The sequence below is a fragment of the Phocoena phocoena genome, chromosome 15 (assembly GCF_963924675.1).
Source record: "Phocoena phocoena chromosome 15, mPhoPho1.1, whole genome shotgun sequence".
In the NCBI taxonomy this organism is placed as follows: Eukaryota; Metazoa; Chordata; class Mammalia; order Artiodactyla; family Phocoenidae; genus Phocoena; species Phocoena phocoena.
In genome coordinates, this window is record NC_089233.1 from 87636782 (window position 1) to 87649982 (window position 13201).

Below are 13201 nucleotides of genomic sequence, written 5' to 3' on the forward strand. Positions count from 1 at the left end.
GTCTGGAAGCTGCCAGGAAGGAGCTGGGTGGGGCAAACCCTGGGAAGGGGGAGGGAGCCACCCTCCTGAGTGTGGCCCAGCGCCAGGGAGGGGGCCTGGGCTGAGGTCTGAGGGCAGCTGGAGGCTTGTGTTTTATTCCGAAGCCAAAGGGCCTGATGGGTAGTGGCTGCTGTCAGGTGGGTGGAGGGAGGTGCTGGGCGTGGGCATGGGGAGGGGTGGGGGTGGGCCCTCCCTGTTCCCCCAAGGAAGGGGCTGAGAGGGTTCCCTAGGGACAGCTGAGATGGTCTGGAAACGAAGGGAACTGGCCCACCCCCAACTCTTAGCCTGACCCCTGTGTCCAGCCACTCCGTCCTGCTCTGGCTGTCCACGCCCACACCTACCAGCAGCCTTCACTGGGTCCCGTCACACTGGGCTGGAGCACATGCCCTGTGTCTCCACAGCTGCCACTGAGCAGATGAGTGAACCCAAGGGGAGGGCTCCCCAAGGAAAGTATGCTGAGAGGTACAGGGGAGCAGATCTCACAGCCCAGTAAAATTCTATGAGAACGGGTGGGACCACCGGTGGAGCCGTGATCAGTTCAAAATAGCAACAGCTCCTTTCTGGCCTGCTGTGCCTGCTCTGGGGTTGAGGGCCTCCTGGCGGCGAGGGGCTGCTTCCTGTCTCCCTCCCCACTCTGCCAAGGCTCCTGCACAAGCACGGGAAGGCGGAGGGGTCTCGGGGGTGCCTAGCGGCCAGCACATTCTCTCGCTGTGCTCGCTGTTCCCGTGACAAGTTTTTCACTTCCTGATGAAGCAGTTTCCAACAAAATGGCCCCACGTTTCAGGATAAATGTGAGGAACCACTGAGGAGAGGCAAGCAGGTGAGATGCTTTGGGGCATCATCTGTGGAAGGCAGTCTGGCTGCAGGCAGCTCGTGGCGGGGCCCTTGCATGGCCTCTGCGCAGGTCTGGGGGAGAGACCCCGCAGGCACCCACCCTGAGCAGAGCAGACCAGACGCCCGCCTCGCGTGGCCTCTAGCTCAGTGGGAGAGGCACGGAGAGGCGGTGCAGGGGCCACGCCCCGGGTAGGTGCGGGCCAGGTGCGGGGCAGGGGGCTCTGACCGGCCGGCTGCAGGATTGCAGGCCCCCGGAGGAGGGTGCTTGAGCGGAGACCTTGAGATGCAGCCTGTTCCCTCGCGTGGGCAACCGGACAGTGTCCCTGCTGTGGCCAGCAGGTGCAAAGGCCGACGGGAGCTGAGACCCGGGAGACCTTGGTCTGGGGGAAGCACATGGCCCATGTAGAGGAAGGCCTCATAATCTGGGGAGGGGGATGTAGGCAACAGAGTGGGCGCTGAACTGAGAGGGAGGTGGGCACCAGGGGACCTTGGCCTGAGTCTCGGTGCACGCCCACCAGGCGGCAGCGGATAGGGGTGGGTCCACGAGGGCCCTCCTGTGGGTGACGGGCTAGACCTGTAGCTTCTGGGCTTTCTTCCAGCCCCGCTGCCCTTCGTGGGGGCGGGAATGGCGTGTGCACGCACACGCACACACGCACACAGATGTGCACACACCGGTACGCACACGCACACACACACAGATGTGCACACACCGGTACGCACACGCACACACGCACAGATGTGCACACACCGGTACGCACACGCACACACGCACAGATGTGCGCACAGTGACCGCACGACAGACAGGCACACACGTAAGTGTGCACGCACTCTTGTGCAAGACGTGCACGCTGACACATGACTGCAGATGTGCCCATACAGACGTGCACGCACGTGGACGCGCACAGCACACTCACAGACGTCCCCTCTGTGCAGCCCCGCCTCTACCGCCGGCTGTCACTTCTCCCTGTCCCGGGTTCTTGCCCCAGGACAGCGGAGCTGAGGGCTGAGAGCGAGTTCGTGAAGCAGAAGGCCTGGACTCTTCTCTGGGCCTTGGCGCCCTGGTCTGTGGCCGGGGATGCTGGAGCTCGGCTCACAGGTTGCAGGAGGGATTTGGTGCAACAGTGCAGGCGAGGGGCTGGCCTGGGCGCTGGGTCCGGGTCAGGGTTAGGAGGGTCCCTGGGAGTTGAGAACTTTCACCTCTGAACACTGGCTCAAGAACCAGATCTACGGACCCTTGGAGGTCTGGCCGGGGTTGGGGGCTCCAGCACTCCTGGCTGGGCTCTGGGAGCCTGCCCACCAAGCCCCTGAGATGGCTAGTTCACTATACCCTTGCGGGGTGGTCTGCATGAGGCCACCATGGGGTCAGGCCAGCAGTCAGTCCTGGAGGGCCGAACTGCTCAGGGGTTCAGCCCCGCCCCTCCCACGGCGGACACGGTAGCTGGAGCTCCCACCCCAGCCCACTGGGTGCAGTGACCCCTTGCAGGCCCTGTGCTCCAGGGGCTTGGGGGTGGTGGCAGGACTCACTGCTGTGGGGCTCCTGCTTCCAGCTACAGGAACGTGGACTTGGCTTTGTGGCCACCCTGGGTAGGGGTTGCGAACTGAGACACGGGTGACCCCGAACATGGGGGTCCGCAGACCTCGCAGTGGTTGGGGGCAGTGCGAGGGGCGCCTCGTGGTTTGGGGCCACAGAGGTTCCCGTGTCTGGTCGTGGCTTCCTCACCCCTGCTCTAGGCTCCGTGAGACGCACAGAGGCCCAGACGCTCACAGGGGTTTCCAGGCCGACCTGCCCAGGGGAGCTCTGGGCCTTCAGGGGCACACAGGCCCCTGGTGTGGAGACTGAGTGAGCAGCCATCCAGGCACGAGGGGTACCGAGGCTGCGCAGGCGCTGGAGGGGACGGCGGGGGCGCACCAGGGAACTTGGTCACGGCTGAGGTCACGGGGCTGGGGTGACTGGACCAGTTGGCAGGGAGGCCTCTGGGGGGACCCCTAGGAAGCTGGCTGTGGTTGAGGGGAGAGCACCTGCACAGGACTGCCCGGGGCTCGCAGGGGACAGCCTCGGAGCCACGGCAGGACGTCAGGGCCTCGGCCACGGGGGCAGGGAGGAGTGGGGCCCCTGTGGGCGGCTGCCGCAGGGCCTGAGAAGGACAGAGTGAGCTGCCTTGAGGAAGCTCGCGGGACCAGTTGGGCCCATCAGCGGCGTCTGTTTGTTCATTTGACAGACGTTGAATACATGCCCCAGGTGGCAGGAGTGGCTCGGGGAACCTGGGTCCGTGCCCTGACACCCTCCCAAGGGGCTTGTGTCTCTTGGGGAGAGTCAGCCACGCACAAACCCTCCAGGCTTCCGCTACGTTCAAGGGTGGGAAGCGTTGCACGGCCAGGGCGTCCAAGGTGCTCGCTCGGGTTGGTGAGAATCAGCCCTGCTGGGAGCCTGGGAACACCCCGGTGTGGCTGCAGGGACGGGCGGGCTCAGTGGGCTGTGAGGTCCTCAGGGTGACGGGCCTGGGCTGAGGTCGAGCCCACAATGGGCTCTGGAGTCGGGCTGTGGCGGCCCCTCCCCTGCGTGGGGGGTGGGTCTGGGCTCATTCCTGTGTTGCCCAACCCCGGCTCCTCTGTTCACAGGACGCTGCTTGGCTGCCAGGAGCTGCCCACGCATCCTTCCAGGGTGAAGGCGGAGGTAGAGGCGGTGATTCCCAGGTAAGCCTCCCGCTCTGGCTTTCCGTGTGTGTCTGCCTTCTCCCTGGTGTGGGGAGAGCTCAGCTTTTTACAGATGCGATCATGGGTGCTCAGCCTTGCAAAGGGCGACGGCATTGCCGGGACACTGCAGGCTGCCTTGTTAGTTTGGAGCCTAATGTGGTGTCTGGAGTCGTCTTTGATTCAGATACAAGTGGCAACGTATTTCCCGTGTTTCTCGGTCCCCCTCAGGGTCAGGCTGGGGGGCGAGACAAGCAGCGAGGGCGCGGGACAAGCTGTGTGGAGCCCTTCTGTGCGCCGTGCGTTTCCAGCGGAGTCTCAGCCGCCTTGAGCCTGGCCCCAGGGCTTTGCCTGGTCTCGGGGCTCTGCGCATCTGGCCCCCACCACCCAAGCCCCGCATGTACACAGCGCACACGAGCGTCTGTCCTGCGCTCCCGTGCCGCGTGGGTGGCCCTAGGGGACGCTGGCCTGGTTTTTGACCTTCCAACAAGTCCAGCTCGGCTGAAGCAGGATGGCACGCTGGGCCGTGGCTCTGCTGTGGCTTGATTCCGTGGCCCTCAGAGAAGCCCTCTAACTTCTCTGAGCCCATAAAACAGATCAGATCGGTCTTACCTCAGACCCTGTGGCGTTTCACTGAGGTAAGTGCGTGGGCACCTGCTGGGGGGCAGTTGCGGTCGCTGGTCTCCCTCCTGCCGCTGCCGGACGTGAGCTCTGACTGGTCCGCTGCAGTGTTTCTGCGCAGCCAGTAGCTTCAAGCCCACGCAGTGACTGCCGTGCCAAACTCACTGCAAGCCCCCAGTCCGAGTGTCTGTTCCTCAGCTCTGAGGCCCCCGGGCCCCGGGTCGGGGCCACAGCCCTTCCTCCTGCGGTCCCTCCTTATCGCTTCTGGGGTTGGCGCCTTTGGCCGCTCCAAGCACGTGGATGTCACCCCAGGGTCACCAGGGCTCCCCTGAGGCCGCCCTCCTCCCCGGCCCTCCTCTCTGACACCCTGTGCACGTTGGGTTCATCAACCCTCCCTCCCCGTGTCTGTGGGATTTGCATACAGGTGCCCCTGCCTGTGCAGCTGGGGGGTTGGGGGCGGAGCCAGCAGCCCGGCGGGAGGCCAGCAGCACGGGAACACAGGTGGCGGGACAGCGGCCCCTTGGAAAGCAGGCTAAACCCTTGCCACCTCCTCAGAGCTGCAGCCGGGCCCCCGCGCTGCGGGAGCAGGTGAGCTCTGGTGTCCGGGGCCTCTGGGAGCCCCTGTAGTGCCGTCGGGTCCCTCTGGAGCCTTGTTGTGCCGGCCACTGTCCGAGCCTGTGGACAGGGGAACGGGGGCACGGCCTGCACGGGCTCGTGTGAGCTGAGGACCTGCGTCTGCTGTAGATGGACGGGTCGGGGGTCCCTGCCATTGCAGGAGGACCCTCAGCCCCGGCTGCACTCTCACAAAGCCTTCCCATGAAGACTTTCACCCAAATGGGGCGGTGCTCGGCCGGGCAGGCTGGTGAGCTGGGCTGGTCCGTGCACAGCCGAGACGGTGCTGTTGTCTGAAATATGTGTTAACCCAACACCTGCCTTGTGAGAAAGCTGACCGTGAAAGGGCTGAATTGTGAAGGCGGACGTTGGGCACGCACCCCGAGTTCCGTCACACAGCTTCTGACAGCCCGGAGGCCCCCTGCATCAGAGGTGTCCCGCTGCCTGGTTACCACCGTGGTGAAGAGCTGGAGGCGGTGTTCCGGGCTCACACACCCCTCCCGGCCAGCTCTGGGCCCTTTCCCAGCAGCCTCTCCTGTGTCTCGTATCCCGGCCTGTGCTCCTGGGGCCGCGGTGGCCATGTCTGCCGGCCTGTGCCTCTTGTCTTCCAGACTCAGGGATGCCTGGTGTGTGGGGTTGGGGTCGATGTTGTCACACGGGCCTCAGGCTGGGCACTGGGCGGCCTTGGCTGGATGTGTCTAGGGCTCTGGAGGTGTGTCTCTGGTGGGGGTCAGGTAGGTAGGGGCACGCAGGGTTCTGGGCTCCAGGGCCTTGTGGACTGTTACGCTGTGGCACCCGTGAGCCACGTCCCCTGCGCCCCGGCCTGGATGTAGCCCTTCCCACCTGTGCTGATGCCCTCCAGCACACCTTGTGCTCACCCACCCATTCATCCGTCCGTCTGCTGCCCACCCACCTGTCCGCCCACCTGAGCTCCATCCACCCACTCACCCGTGCATCCATTCATGTGCTCGTGGCAGAGTTGGGGCCTGGAGAGGTCAGGGCTGCTGGTGGGCCGATCGTGGTCTCACCCGCGGGTCCGGGGCTCTGCCTTTGTGTGCACAGGGTTTGGAAGGTTCTAGGCTGCTCTAAGCGGCGGAGCCTGGGATGTCCAGAGCGTGGATTTGGTTGGGGAGCAGCGGCCGTGGTGGCTGTCCTGGTGGGCTTCAGGTGCCTGCCCGGGGACCCCTCGGCCACCTCTGCTCTCTCCCGCCTTCTGGCTCTTCTCATGTTCCCGTCAGATGCCTCCTGCTCGCTCCAGGCAGGGACTAGAGTGAGGCCTGAAGACCACCCCCTTTGCCCACCCTCCCCCTGCCCCGTTCTCCCTTTGAAGCCTGGGGTGAGACCGTCCTCACCCAGAGACTTTCCCCAGCGTGCACCCCCCCCTTGGGGAAGCGGGCCCCCGAGGTCTCCCCTCGTGGGGCCGAAGGCCCAGACTCTGCCCTGGGAACTCCGGGCCCTCGCGTTCCGCAGCCACGTCTGCAAGGGGGCTCCCACGCTGTCTACCCTGCTGGGGGGCCCTCTGTGTGGAGGTGTGTGGTGCCCCGCTCCCCCATCTCGGGGGCATCCTGCCTGGCTCCCTCGGTGGGACTCCTGTGCTTGTTGGGGTGACGGGCCGGGGGGAGCTGACGCCGGGGTCTGTCCCCCGAGAGCAGCTCTGTCTAGGGCTCCAGCTGCCCCTTCTCGCTCTGGGCTCCAGGACCCCAGCCCTTACCCCAGGGCGTGCCTTGACTCACCAGGGAAGCTGCCCCATTATCCCCAGAGTGCGGCGCTGGCCCCAGGCTGGCTTTCGGTCTCCAGTGCTGGGTGCGGCTGGAGCCACCCAGCATCAGCTCGTCCGGACTCCAGCCCGGCTGTCTCGGGGTGGCGTCTTGGGAGGGAGTGCTTCTCCTGAAGCGGCTGGGCTGTCGTCCTCATGTCTCAGCCTGTGCCCACCAGCCCCACCAAGCTCCCTTCTTGTTGCCATGGGGGCTGGACGGCCAGGTGAGGGTCTCCCCGCTGGGGCTCCCCTCCTCAGAGCCCGTGCTGACATGTGTGGGCTGTGCTCTCATGGCTGCTAAGAAGGAGAGGGCACCGGCCCAGCCTGCCATGGCAACCGCTGCGGCCTCGCTCTCGCCTGGGCTCCTGGGCGGCTTTATCTCTGAGGCCATCTGTTCCGGGAGAGAATTCCAAAGCCATTTAAACAGAGCCTGGAGCCCTCTGTCCCCCTGCTCTTGTGCGCGCGCGCTCACACACACTCACACACACACACACACACACACACGCACGCACATGCAGATGAGGTGTGACCCCTGCAGGGTGCAAGGCCTCGAAAAGGACAAAATCAGGGGAGGCTCCCAGCCAGCGCTCGCAGCGAGGGCAGCTGCCGTCCCCGACCCCGGGGCCCGTGGCCTTCTTACTCCCTCGCCTCTGTCTGTCTGTCTGTCTGAGCCCGTCTGGTTTCCGCCTCTCCTCTCTGCTGCTTCTCCCTGTGCCCCGTGCGTCCACCACCGTGCTCATCCCTAGCCCCGGCCTCCAGCCCACTGCCGCCGGCCCCTCTTCCCACCCAGTCGGTTGCCTGCTCTTCCTCTCGGCCCCTCGGTCCGGGCAGCACCGCGCCCACGGGAGGCTCTGGTCCCCGTGGGCTGGACGTCCTGCAGAGTCACAGGGCCAGCTGCTCACTCCTTCCTGGGTCTGGGTCCTTCTGTCTCCTCTTTCCTTCCTCCCCTCCTCCCAATGGCCAGGGCGGGATGAGGGGCCACCAGACCTGCTGTCAGCTTCCTGGGGCCTCACACTTAGGGGGTGGCCTCTCAGCTGGAACTACAGCCCCTCACTCTCTGAGCCCCTCCCTTACTCTGGGCCAGCAGCCCTCTGATACCAGCCTGCAGGGAGGAGATACGAGGTCTCTCTGGGTCCATCTGGACCTGGGTGCTGAGCTGGACCGTGCTCACCCGGCCCCAGCTGCCCCCCGGCCCTTAGCTGAATCTGCTGAGAGCTGCCTGCAGACCCCAGGACCACTGGGCTCCAGCCTCCATCTCGAGCCCTGAGGGTCCTGCAACCTGGAATCTGGCAGTGGCCGCCACCCTTGGGGTGAATACGCGCAGAACCCAGCCGCAGTGCCCGTGTTCCCAGGCGACGGCTCCTGCCCTGGCGCTGCCCCTTCCTCTTTTGGGCAGCAGGCAGGCCTGTTCATGGCTCGAGTCATCCCTCTGGGGCCCCCTCCTACCTGAGGAAGGTGGCGTGCCTGGACCTCTGCAGTGCCGGCTAGCGGCAGAGCCGGCCGTAGGGGAGCCACCAGGCAGACCCCATGGGGCGTCTGGGGCATACGTGGGGCTCTACTAAAGCACCACCGGAAACTGGTACCAGGCCAAACTGCCCTCCCAGCCCGCGCGCCTCATGTCCCCAGGAACCCTGCAGCAGATCCGCTCCTGGGTCACTTCGGTCCTGCAGGGCTGGGGCCTGTGTGAGCCTCCGCTGGGAATACGGCTGAGGGTCCCGAGGGCTTTCCTGGGGCGGGCTGGCTGTGCTCAGCTGACCCGGCTTCTGGTCAAGGAGAGGGAGGGGCCACAGGTGCCCAGAGCCCAAGAGAGGCCGGTGTGACCACCACCCTCGACAGCCCTGCAGGTGGGGAGCCCTCCCGGGGCTGCTGGCCAGATGAACGCTCTTCAAACTCTAAGGGGCCCGCAGGTCACCTGGGGTCTTGTTGGAATGAGGATTCTGACTCAGCTGTCCAAGCTCTTGTCCCATCTTTGGACTCTTGTGCTGGACCCCCAATCCCTGAGTGCACTGAGTGGGGGGAGGGGGATGGAGGAGCCTGAGGCCCCCCCGAGGCCCCCAGGCCTTCAGGGAAGACACCGACTTTGTCTCACTGGACTTTGAACTTGTCCAAGGGCTTTTATCATGTGCTGGATTATAAGGCCATTTGGTTTCATTAAGGGAAACATCACAAGTGTTCCGAGGTTGCCCCCGTTGTTCCTCTCGGTAATTAACTCCTTAATTAACTGCATCCAAGGACACATTTCCCCAGGGTTTGGGAACCTGGGGGACTCAGGATCACTCACTGCAGGAAGCTGGTGTCTCTGAGTTTGGGAGGCCGGGGTGGGAGGCGGGAAACGTCAGCAATGACTCAGCGCAGGCCGACTAGTGCGGCCCCGTCTGGGCACCCGCAGGGCAATGTCCCCGATGCCCTCGCTTTGCAGACGAGTCAAGGAGGGTTGGCTAATGCGATGGAGGTAGGCATATCTGTCACTTCAGATGAGGGACCGTGACAGACATGGAAGGGACCTCCTGCCCAGCTTCAGCATCCCTTCCCCGTTTACCCCTGTTCCCCATCAGCCACTGTTCCCCTATCTGCCCCCAATTCCCCCCATCTGTCCCTGTACCACCCCCCCATCTGCCCCTGAGATCCACCCCACAACTGCCCCCGATCTGCCCCCAGTCTGTCCTGATCTGCCTCTGGTCTGCCCCCACATCTGCCCCGCCCTCCCCTCTCTCCCCGTTCCCTCACCAGCCTCTCAGCACATTTGCCCCCCACCTTGCTGCCCTTTAACCAGGTGGCTCACCTTTATTTCTAGCCTCATCTTGCCCCTGAGCCTCCGACTGGAACCCATGTCCTGGGGTCAACAGGGCTGTCAATCTCCACAGACCTGCTCTCCCCCATCAGCCCCTTTCGTTGCCCCTCTGATGGCTCAGGCCAAACCCTGGAGTCCCATGTGTCCCTTGATTGGCCCCCACAGACCCTCAGCAGCCCAGCCCTTCCCCCTGCCTGGTATCCTAACCTGGGCAGCTTCCCCCTGGGACCACCCACTTGCCTGCTTCCTGCCCAGCTGCCCTCACTGGAGGCCTCACAACAGGCGTGGATACAGCCAACTGCTGGCAGTGAGGGGCTGTGAGGGGACAGGGGATGGCCCGGGTTCTGTCCACATTTCCCTCCTCCCGGCTCCAGGACAGTGAAGCCCGCCCCGCCAGCACCCGTCCCTCTAGCTTGCAAAGCAGCCTGGGGTGCCGCGACTCAGACTCACGCTGGCCCGAGTGCTGTCCTCACCACCCTCAGGCTTTATTTAAGGGGCGAGTCTGTGAGGATGGGACCATCCCACCCCCCCAGGGGCCAGATCTGAGGACTTCTGCTCTAGAGGAATGTCGGAGGGGGGCCCTCGGGTCTCATCTGCCCCTTCCCACCTCCCAGGGGTCATCCTCAGTCCCTTTCAAGGCCTAAGAGAGCTCACCCAGCCCCACCTCGCAGGAGAAACAGTGAGTGTGGGGTTCTTGCCATGGGCTTTAGCTGCCGCAGGCTGCATGGGCCTCACCTGTCAGGGGCAGACACCTGCACATAGGCAGGGGAGTACCCAAGCTGAGGGTGCGATGGAGACCTCGAGGAAGGTGACACCTGAGTTGCCTCGGGGTGAGTGGGAGCTTCCTCCCAGCATCAGGGAAGAGCTGGGAGGGTTCAGCCAGGTCTGGTGATGGCCGACCTTATTGCTCCAGAGGCCCTGGTGTGCGGCAAAGGTTCACTGACAGGGGGTAGGGCAGGAGGGGTCACCCCAGAAAGGCCTAATACATCCCACACCGACACGTGCCCCTCCCCCGCCCCTGTGGGTCCCCCTCCGAACCCCGCATGCCTGGGGGAGTTGGTCCTCTCTTCACCTCCCCCCCTCGCCCCAAGCTTCACACCTGGGTGGTGGGGAGTCCATCGTTCCGGGGGGCCACAAGGGCCTGCCCCCTTGGTAGTCAGTGTTTGTGTTGCAGGCAGGTCCAGGCTATCCAGACCTGATCCCATCCCACTTATCGTGACTGGTCTTTGACTAGGTTTCTGGCCTAACTTGGTGTGGGGTTAAGTGGGGAGACAGGGAAGTGGGAGGAAAGGGAGGGGGAGGGAGGAGAGGGGGAGGGGAGGAGAGGGGGAGGGAGGGGAGGGGAGGGTGGGGGAGGGGAGGGGAAGGGGAGGAGGAGAGGGGGAGGGAGGGGAGGAGGAGAGGGGGAGGGAGGGGAGGGGAGGGTGGGGGAGGGGAGGGGAAGGGGAGGAGGAGAGGGGGAGGGAGGGGAGGAGGGGGGAGGGGAGGAGAGGGGGAGGGGAGGGGAGGGAGGAGAGGGGGAGGGGAGGGGTGGGGAAAAGTAGGAGGAAGAAGGGGAGGCGGAAGCGGGAGGAGGGGCATCTGCTGGTCCCTTAGTGTGAAGGGGCTGTGTCTGCTCCCTCCACCTGCAGGCGGGGCTCACTGTCCGGGGCAGGAACCTCATTGGCAGGGCATTGATTTGTGATTATCTGCTCCCTGGCCCTGATTGGCTGCATGAGAAGGGAGCTCTCCAGGGCCCTGGGACACAGAAGTTTGTGTCACAACTTTTTGCAGCATGAAGTGACCGTGTGTACGAGCTTCGGAATGGAGGTGTGTCTGCCCAGCCAGGATGATGCTCTGCGGGACCTTCCTGGGTGCGTACCTCCCCGCTCCCCACACTGAGCACCCCCCCCCGCCCCCTCCGGCACCCCCCCCCGCCCCCGCCTTGTTCACAGGTTTCTGCCAAGACGCCAAAGCGACTAATTAGATGTGTGTCCCCATCAGCTCTCAGTGCTCTTTTCTGGGCAGCCGAGGAGGTGACAGACACACGCTCCCTCCTGAGCAAGGCCAGGGCCCTTGGAAACTGATGGCGGGGCTTGCAGGGCCCTGTGCCGCCTACCCTGTCTTTGGCAGGTGGGGGGGCCGCGGGTGGGGTGTGTGTGACTGGCGTGTCCACCCAGGACTCGCTGTAGTAAGATGCTTTGCTGGGGCAGCTGCTGCTTGTTTCCCTCACAGGCAAAGTTACTCTGCGTGTGAGAGACACAGTGCATACTCTCCCAGTCGTATGTGTGATTGTGTGTGTAAGTGTGTACACAGCGTCAAAGGGTTGGTGTGTTTGATGTCTCAGCACAAAACAGTCTCACAATATAGCCAGAGTGTGTGTGTGAGTGTGTGTGAGTGTGTGAGTGTGTGTGAGTCAGCCCAGGGTGCTGGAGAGAGTGGCCCTCGGTTTTGTTTGCTCCATCTGCCAGAGCCTGCCTGGGGCAGGGCCCCCCCCTCGCCCTCAGCTGTTCGTATACAATATTAATGCTGACCATTGCGGCTCCACACACAACGGCCCTAATTGTCGTCTGCAGCTTTAAGGCGGGCGCCCATCTGCAGGGAAGCTTTCAGAAGGAGAGAAGAAAACCCTCACCCCCAGCTGGTCACCGGAGAAGGTGGTGCCATTACAGATGCAGAAAGTTTAGACCAAAATTACTTGAAAGAGTTTTTATGAAACAGACGAACTGACACTTGGAATGTCTGTGTGCGGATTTGCACAAGTAATTACACTTTATTGGAAATGATCTTACCAGCTAAGCGATCCTTGAGCCTGCCTGCCCAGCTCCCACAACACACTTCCTAAGCGAGTGCTGCAAGTTTGTTTTTGCACATCTCCCCATTTTCTCCCGTGTGGCGTTTGAGGACCCTCCAATCAGGCAGACGGTGTTTCCCTGTGGATCTTCCAAACTTAAGAGTCACAAGCGTCCTCCCCACAGATCTTTTATGAAATAAAGCTTAGAGGAGCAACGTGCTCCTTGCTTAGTTATGGAAAAGAAAATATTTTATGATTTAAAATAATCCTGACAGTTTCCCCCTGTGTGAGAAAGAAGGTTTTTAGTGACACCTTGCTGCTGTCACTTACAAGCAAGGCCGGGAGCCTTGGTTTGGAATCGCCTCTTCCGCCAGGGCTCAGCGATCTCGGAGTGCAGGTCCCGACTGTGCCAGGGAACAAAGGGCCCTCGGGCGAGGGAGCGCTGTCCAACGTGCTGATCAGATCCAGGCTCGTCTGGATCCCACACTTACGCTGAAGGAAGCCACCAAACCTTAAAACTTGCCGGCTAAGGCCCTTCCCTGCTCCCTTCCTGTAACTTCTCCTTGTTCTCTCGATGGAGTGGGACGAAGATTTTGAACCTTGACACATCAAAACCTGTCCTCTGAACCGGCTCTTGCAACTATGACCTCCTTGGCGCGGGGCTCCCAGGGCTTCTTCTCCCCAGGTTCTTGGAACAGGCACCAATTTGAAGTTGCTGGGCTCGTTCGAATGCTCCCTGAGCAGCCTCACGTGGAGACCAGAGGCCCCACTCCGGACCACCGGGCTGCATGCCTCGGGAAGCCTCTTTATTCAGCGGGGAGGCGTGAGAGCTGCAGGCACCTGAGGGTGTGAGCAAATGTAATGTGTTGCCTGCAAAAACAGCTATGTCATCCCAGGTCTTTTTGTTGCACGTACTGATCTCTTCTTGCTGTTACCTCTGCTCGCTCTTGTTTCCTGAGTTTGACTGTTCTGTATCTGAATTAAATGCTTTCATGAAACACTGGGTATTGTTGGGGAATTGGCTGATTCAGCACCAGCCCTCCCTTGATTCCATCTCCATCCTGGAACAACGGCGTGCAGGGCT